This window comes from Bombina bombina, chromosome 10 (assembly GCF_027579735.1).
Source record: "Bombina bombina isolate aBomBom1 chromosome 10, aBomBom1.pri, whole genome shotgun sequence".
NCBI classification, from domain to species: domain Eukaryota; kingdom Metazoa; phylum Chordata; class Amphibia; order Anura; family Bombinatoridae; genus Bombina; species Bombina bombina.
In genome coordinates, this window is record NC_069508.1 from 155,630,900 (window position 1) to 155,639,028 (window position 8,129).

At 38.5% G+C, this 8,129-nt stretch overlaps 1 protein-coding gene across 1 annotated transcript in view; it reads right to left on the reverse strand.

The window, feature by feature from the left end:
• Nucleotides 1–7,693, reverse strand: part of LOC128640940 (riboflavin-binding protein) — a 71,470-nt gene extending 63,777 nt beyond the window's left edge. Inside the window, exon 1 of the mRNA XM_053693405.1 lies at nucleotides 7,305–7,693. The gene's annotated coding sequence lies outside the window, so the exon portion shown is untranslated. The remainder of the gene's footprint in view (nucleotides 1–7,304) is intronic.
• Nucleotides 7,694–8,129: the final 436 nt, after the last annotated feature.

The following is an 8,129-nucleotide window of genomic DNA, read 5'->3' on the forward strand; positions in this document are numbered from 1 at the left end:
TCAGTGTAGGTTATGGAAATTGCATCTTCTGAAGAAATTAAATCCACATATCACCACTTCATAATAAGGGGGTCACATGACCATTAGATAGCACATAGTAAATTGGAAAATGTCAAATAGTTATACACGTAGACATTTTCTTTAAAGTAGTAATATTGTGTCCCTTTTCCCTGACAAGTATAAACATATACATTTAAGAGACCCTAAACAACACATGGACAAAATTCATATAGCAAATATTTTGTAATTCTATGAGGTGGCCAGTAAAATGCATAGTGTGCCTCCCCCAAAGTGTGCGCTGTCCCCCATTTTAGGCTCAGTCTTTGTACCATGTGGTGGAGTTAGTACTGAGAGCTTCTTAAGTAAAACCATTGGTTATAAAGGGTTGTGTTACTCGCTTTATTACAATATTCGCTTTATTGTGGTCTGGAACCGTACCCGCAATATATTTTCAAGCTATGCCTGTAAATTTGTGCCCTGTCCACTGTATGCAGCCTATACTATAGGGATGAATAAAGCTTTAATGAATCAATGCCATGTAAGTTAATAGACCTCTGTCTGCAATATCTCCTGTAGCCATTTCAGAGAGTTTTACACATGTACAAAATAAAACACTGTTTGTAAATAGCCGTAAATAATTGATGTCCAAAATTCCCTTTCGAGGATTTATCAAGTGCCTGGAGGTGTCATATCTGAAAAGCCAAAACTGGCCTCAAAAAGGTGTTTTCGACCCCACAGGAAAAATATCTATATAGGTTGGAGGGTGTCAGTGGTGTGGATCAGTGGGTTGGGTTGGTACAATAACAACGTGGCTCACCTTGCTGCCACTGTGTATGTGATGCATGCAACAAGTCACTCAGAGCTTGGCTTCTGCTCTCACCTGAAACAATTATTTTACACAACTGATGGCAACACACATAACGTTCACCAAATGCAAAATCTGTTCAGCAAACGTTCAGAAATGAGCTGTGCCAGTTCTGTATGCTCAGGACTAGTGCCAGACATTTGTCAACAAGACTTTGGTCTAGTTACAACATCAGCAAATTACCGAGCAAGCTGGACGTCTCTCTACTCATATAATGGTCTTGAGCTGTCACTGTGCTGTGTATTATGACAAACTACATTCCTGTTCCAGAATGCTGAACTATATAAAATATTCTCCTGGGAACAATCTACAGCTTATGGAGACACATGTATGAGAATGTTATACTGCTAAACCTTATTATGTTACCATCTAGGGAGTTGACATCACTTCCCCCAGTTTCTGAAGTCTGGGACACAGTTACTTACCCCTTTTCTGCTGGGGGGCAGTAATAATGAGTTACACAACAAAAGGTATATTCTCATTTAAGGAGCCATATGGTGGGTACTCATGTAATTTAAAGGGATATTAAAATGATGCATTAAAGGGACATGTAGCACTTTGAGACTGTATTATAACCTATTTCCGTATTCATAGTCATATAGTAATACACTTTCACAATATTTTTCATTATATGTTTAGCTCCATATTGTGGGGTTTGCAATTGGATTTCACAAACCAAACCCTTTTATATATATATCTGCCCCAACTGTCTTCAGCAGATGTCATAAGATAGGATACTGTCTTGCTAACAAAATGACATTGACAAGCCTTGCCTACTGCAGTTACGGATTAGCTCCTACAAATAAGACAAGTAATGAAATTTCACTAAAACGGACATTTAAAGGGACATTAAACTAATGGATACAACTGCAATACTATGGTTACTACTAACTGTCCTCTTACTTTTATTTATATTCTTGCAGCTATCTTTAAAGCTGTTATCTTATTTTAACCCTTTGCAAGTGCCAGTTAGAGATGCTCCCCATTTAAATTCTAGGCGTCGCCATCTTGGAACATAAGATGATATGTACATTCACAGATCAGTGACCTAGTTGTCTTTAACAAGCGGTATCATGCACTTCGGTTTACTGTGCACAATACAGAACAGGAGTGTTCTATATTATTTTTGAGGCTTAAGACCTATGCTCCTTAACCTGTCCGCCAGCTAAAAGGTGGCAGATTGAAATTATCCCGATCCGAACTGGATGATTGGCAGCTCCTGCTAGCGGCCGATTGGACAAGCAGCGAGGTCCGTGGTAGTGAATCATGTTTGCCCGACCAATGGTAAATGGAGCCCATGCGAATGCAGCTGTTTCCGCGCGAGCCTTTAGACCGCTGCTCCTTAATTCGTCTGCCACCTCTGAGGTGGCGGACAGCAATCATCCCGATCAGATACGATCGGGATGATTGACACCCCCTGCTAGCGGCGGATTGGCCGCGATTGTGCAGGGGACGGCATTGCACAAGCATTTCACTAGAAATGTTTGTGCAATGTTAAATGCCAAATTTAGCGACGTCGAGCGGACATGATCCGCTACAGCGAATCATGTACGGCTGACATTTGTTAAATTAGCCCCCATATCTCATATGATGATCAGTTGGAAATACAGTTTCTCACATAGGGTCAGATTAAAAGTGGAGCGGTATTTAACACTCCTGCTCGCACTCTAAATCTGCTAGAAGTCATTTTTTTTGCGCTTGTCGGATAGCGATCGTATTACAAGTTGAAAGTAAAATGTTTTCGCTTGCGTGCTAACCCGATGCACGCAAAAACACAAACTTTGAATATGGGGAATGCGTTAAGGTTTTCCCGTATAGAAGTCAATGTAGCAAAAACCTACTCGCACGCAAGCCCGATTGCATATTATCATATACATACATAGAAATATTTAGACCTGTATATGTATGTATCTCTATGTTAAAGCCCTTTGAAGCCTTTTTTTTTTATAACACCTCATATCTTTGAGCCACTATAACTTTTTTTGTGCAATATATTTTTTAAATAATTTTATTAGTTGGTGTTATTATGAGTGTAACTGTACTTTGTAATGTATTTTTGTTACACTTTTTTGTTTTGCAAAACAGTTAACCAGAACTCTGAGGCCACGGTATTCATTCTGACATAAATTGCGATAGCACTCACGTGTTTGCATTTACTTTCAACTGGCAATACGATTGATTCATCCAACACACGCAAAGAGCAACGCTAAACCTGATATTGCTCACACGTAACTGTTAGCGCATCACATGTAATCTAGATCAGTGTTTTTCAACCAGTGTGCCGTGGCACACTACTGTGCCGTGAGAGATCCTCAGGTGTGCCGCGGCAGACTGACAACAGTGTGACATATTTTTAAAATTTTACTTGTTTTTTATTCTGGGCCATTTTTTCCCCATGCATGCTGGCGCAGCTTTGCTCCTCCTCCAGAACAGTTCCAGCCAGCGGGGGTGGCCCTCTTTCAAATTTTGAAATATTGGGAGGTATGTGACAGGCTCATCAGGCATCATTTACAACCATGACATATTGACATTCATTCACAGACAATCATTATGATTGTTTGTGAATGAATGTCAATATGTCATGTATGTATTTTGTGAAATTTTCGGATGGTGGTGGGCCGCAGGATTTTTTAATGTAAAAAAGTGTGCCACAGCAAAAAAAAGGTTGAAAATCACTGATCTAGATGATCGGTTGGAAATACATTTTCTTACATAATGATTGGTTGGAAATACAATTTCTCACATAATAATTGGTTAGAAATATCAATTATTATGAGTTTTGAGCGCTATAGGGAAATTAACAACCGCCACAAAAGCGGCGGTATTTCACCTCCCTATAGCGCTGCTATTACAGGTTTTGAAAAACCCGGCTTGCGTGGGCGATATGCTGGCGTTGAGCTCCATACTTCACCAAATACATGCGGTGTTTTGACGTGCTTGTGCACAATTTCCCCATAGACATCAATTAGGAGAGTCGGCTAAAAAAAAGCCTAACACCTGCAATCGCGGAAACAAAAGATCCGTAACGCATTCCCATTGATGTCTATGGGGAAAGAAAAAGTTATGTTTAAATCTAACACTCTAACATAAAAACCACGTCTAAACACTCCTAATCTGCTGCCCCGGACATCACCGCCACCTACATTACAGTTATTAACACCTAATCTGCCGCCATTAACATCGCCGCAACCTAAATAAAACTATTAACCCCTAATCTGCCGCTCCCGATATCGCCGCCACCTACATACAGTTATTAACCCCTAATCTGCTGCCCTTAACATCGCCGCCACCTACATTACAGTTATTAACCCTAATCTGCTATAATTATCTATAAAAACCTTAGCTTCTTGAGATGTTTCTAGTGTGATGGTTTCGTTTTCATTAAAGAGCTTAATTTTTGCCGGGTATATTAGACGGGCAGGTAGGCCCATGTTAATCAACCTGGTGCAAAATGGAGCCATGCTTTTCCGCTTTGCGGCTGTCTGCGAAGAGAAATCTTGAAACAACAAAATTTTCTTGTTATCAATTTCTAAATTATTTTAATTTTCTATACGCTCTTAATATGCTCACTAAATTCAGGTATTTGATCATAATAGAGCGTTTCTGCATACTGTTTTCTGGTGTGTTTCTAATGGAACCTATCCGATGTGCTCTTTCTACCAAGATGTTTTGAGACTGAGTATCAATCCCAAGGGATTGCGGAAGTGTTATTGCAGCAAAATGTATTAAATCCTGATAACTAGCACTTTCTGGTAGACCTATAACCTTTACATTATTCCTACACGACCTGTCCTCTAGGTCTTCTAATTTGTCAGAAAGTTCAAGTATTTTATTTGCATGTTGCTGAGTAATTAAATCTTGTTTAATCGAGGCATCCTCAATATCTGAGATTCTTGTCTCCATCTCTGTGAGTCTAGAGGTGAAGTTTTTCATTTCTACAGAAAGTGAGGAGAGCTCAATTTTTATTTGATCAAATTGGGGTAAGAGCAGTGAAGCTACTTGTTTCGAAATTTCTTCAATATCAGCTTTACTGATGTTGACACTGTTCATTTCAAGTCTGAGGTCAGAATTAGCCTCAATACTATTCCTAGGTTTCCTATCTTTACTTTTTGCTGGCATTGCATGTATATTGCGAGATATTTATCCATACATAGTGCAAAACGTTACGTCTGTTAAGTAGTGAATAATGTGCAGAATAGAGAAAATAAAAAAAATAAAAAAATAAAAAAAGGGGGGGAAGTGAGTGAAAATGTGGAAAGAAGTGGGAAGTGTATTATGTGTGAAAAAAGAAAAAAGAGTGAATGAAGTGAAAACGTTCTAGGGGATGACTCCCAAGTGTATAAGCAAAGCTCAGCCAAATCAAACCTAACTTTCAGATAGGATGGTCAGGGAACACAGACAGAAACCTTTGTGCCTAGAAAAGTGCAACCGTTGCCAAACTGTATATATCCAAAATATTATATTTTGCTTCTTTTCTTCCCCTCTTCCTATTTCCTACCTTCTTTGATACTTCCTACCTATACCCTCCCTTTTCACTTTTCTTATTACCGACCTTATTTCGCTAAAGATAACATAACATCCAAGTTATACCTCTCTGCTTATATAAGTAAGTCAAGGAGATATTTACACTTATATTCCAATATGGTAACTGACATTAGGTTCATAGGCAAAGTACTGACACAGATACTCAGATCCTACAGTAGAATAATAAAAGAAGAAATTAGACCTTTCCCTAACTGATCAGGATAAACCTCCCAGTTAGTCCAATTATGCCCCCTATAAATTTATTTTCCTCCCTTTCATGAGGAAAACACCAATTTAAATCCGGAATCTAGACAGATAATACCTTTTTAAGTTTTAGAACTGCGATTAACAGATAAGGAGAAATACCTAACAGCCTAAATAAGCTAACTCAATGAGGCTATAGCGCCACTGGGTACTTAAAGGGACAGTTTACTCAAAAAAATTCTCCCCTTTAATTTGTTCCCAATGATCCACTTTACCTGCTGGAGTGTATTAAATTGTTTACAAGTAGCTCCTTTACCATTATATTGGCATTTGAAATAGTTGATTTAGCATGTGGTATCTCCACCTATTCTGAAAGTTTGTGGCCGCAGGTCCAAGCTATAGATAAGCTTTGTAAACACAGCCAGCAGAAGAAAGTACACTCCCAGTGGGCTATAGCAGAGATAAGGTAAATAAAATGTTGATTTTCCATTGTTCTCTCCAAGTACTGGTGATTGTTTTATGGACAGATGTAAGATAAAGAAGCAGGTATATGAACACAATGGGATAAAGTAATGAGATCTGATTATACCTACAGGCTCAACCCATTTTATTAGGTTGTGGCTTCAAAACACAAAATCAGCTAATTCATATACACAAATAAGCCTTAAAAAGCTAATTTTCAAACATTTTTTACTCTGTAGTTGGTAAAAAAAAGCAATTGTAAACACATTAAGGGAAAAACTATTTTACAGTATACTGTCCCTTTAACAAGACCACAAATCATGTAACATTCTACTGTAAGGTAATAAAAAAAATGGGAGAAAAAGACAAACAAAACTAGAGAACACACAAAAAAAGCTCCAGGATCATTCAATTAGTATAAAATATAGAGTTAATAAGTCCTCAGAAAGTCCTGCTTCTGATTATACTCTAGGAATCTGGGCAATAAGGACCAGCTATCCAAATGGAGTGTACGTTTCTCAACCACAGGACTACTTTATTCAGTCAGGGTAAGAGATGACGTATCAATAATCCCAGGATTGACTTCTTAATAGAAAATACGTCTTCTAACTGCATAATATGCATTAGACTCTTATCCAGCTTGCAGCCTGCTATGATATTTGTCAGCGGGAATATAGGATGTTTTGACATAAAATACCAGCAAATTCTTGGCTAAACCTTGCTAGCCCGCCTCTTTAGCTTCACCAGATATTACCGTAGCTCAGAGCCTTATACAGAGCAAATTTACTGCAAATTTTCATCAGGGATAAGTCCAACTTTATCAAATAGTATAATATTCAGCAGTTAGAATAGAGAAACAGTTAGCTATGTATATAAAGCCAAAGCTTGTGTCTTACATTGGCTTTGATATGCCGCCTCTGTGCCTTTAAATGCTATTGCACTAGCTTATATACATCAGATTCTTAGGCACTATTTGCTTATTTGTTATGAAATATCCGACTTGTAGATTAATCAACTTTACACAAAGGCCAAATCTGATAATAGATTCTTGACGTAGCCTTGTTATGTGAATTCTGTGGCTTTAAGTGGAATTATGATAGATAGACTCTTATAATCATCAAGTTTACCAGCTACATTTATTTTATATCAGCGTGGCCTGCATCACATTTGCCACAAACGAAATATATCACTCTGTTATAAAGATCGCCTGTTTTAGTGTGAGCTTGTACACCCTGTACACTCTGCTTACCTTCACCCTGATGTGGATCAGGGCTTACTTGTAAATTGCCCAGGGGTTTAGCCAAACCTTCTGAAGTGCCAAGCCGGACAACTTGTGAGAGAACTCTGTCCTCCTGTTACTTTTATCTGCCAACAAGTGACGTAAATTGAACCAGGATAACAACACTTTGATCGGGCCTTCCCCAGCCACGCTCAGCCTCCCCCGTTCGATCTGTAGACACTCCAGCACGATTTCAGGGTAACTCCTTCACTTGTTGTCAGGTCTTGACAAATAGCCGCACCAGTACGGCCGCTAGCTAGTGTTAGGCTTCCTCACGCCTGTGACGGCACCATCAAGATGTCAAACTCATATCCGGGCTGGGGTATGTAATCCACGGCCTATGGAAAGTAGTGTGTCGGCGTGGTGACAAGTCCGCAGTCAGGAGAGCGCGCAGAGCAGTTGCACTTCGTTGCTCCTCCTACCGGAAGCCCCTTACCTAAATAATTCCTATTTAAAACTAAATACTTACCTGTAAAATAAAACCTAAGCTAGCTACAATATAACTAATAGTTACATTGTAGCTATCTTAGGTTTTATTTTTATTTCACCGGTAAGTTTGTATTTATTTTAACTGGGTAGACTAGTTAGTAAATAGTTATTAACTATTTACTAGCTACCTAGTTAAAATAAATACAAAGTTACCTGTAAAATAAAACCTAACCTGCCTTACACTAAAAACTAACATTACAATAAAATACATTAAATTAATCAAATACAATTGTCTAAATTGTAGTTTAGTGTAGGCTAGGGATTTTGGGGGCTATTTTATTTTGATAGGGCTATTAGATTAGGAGT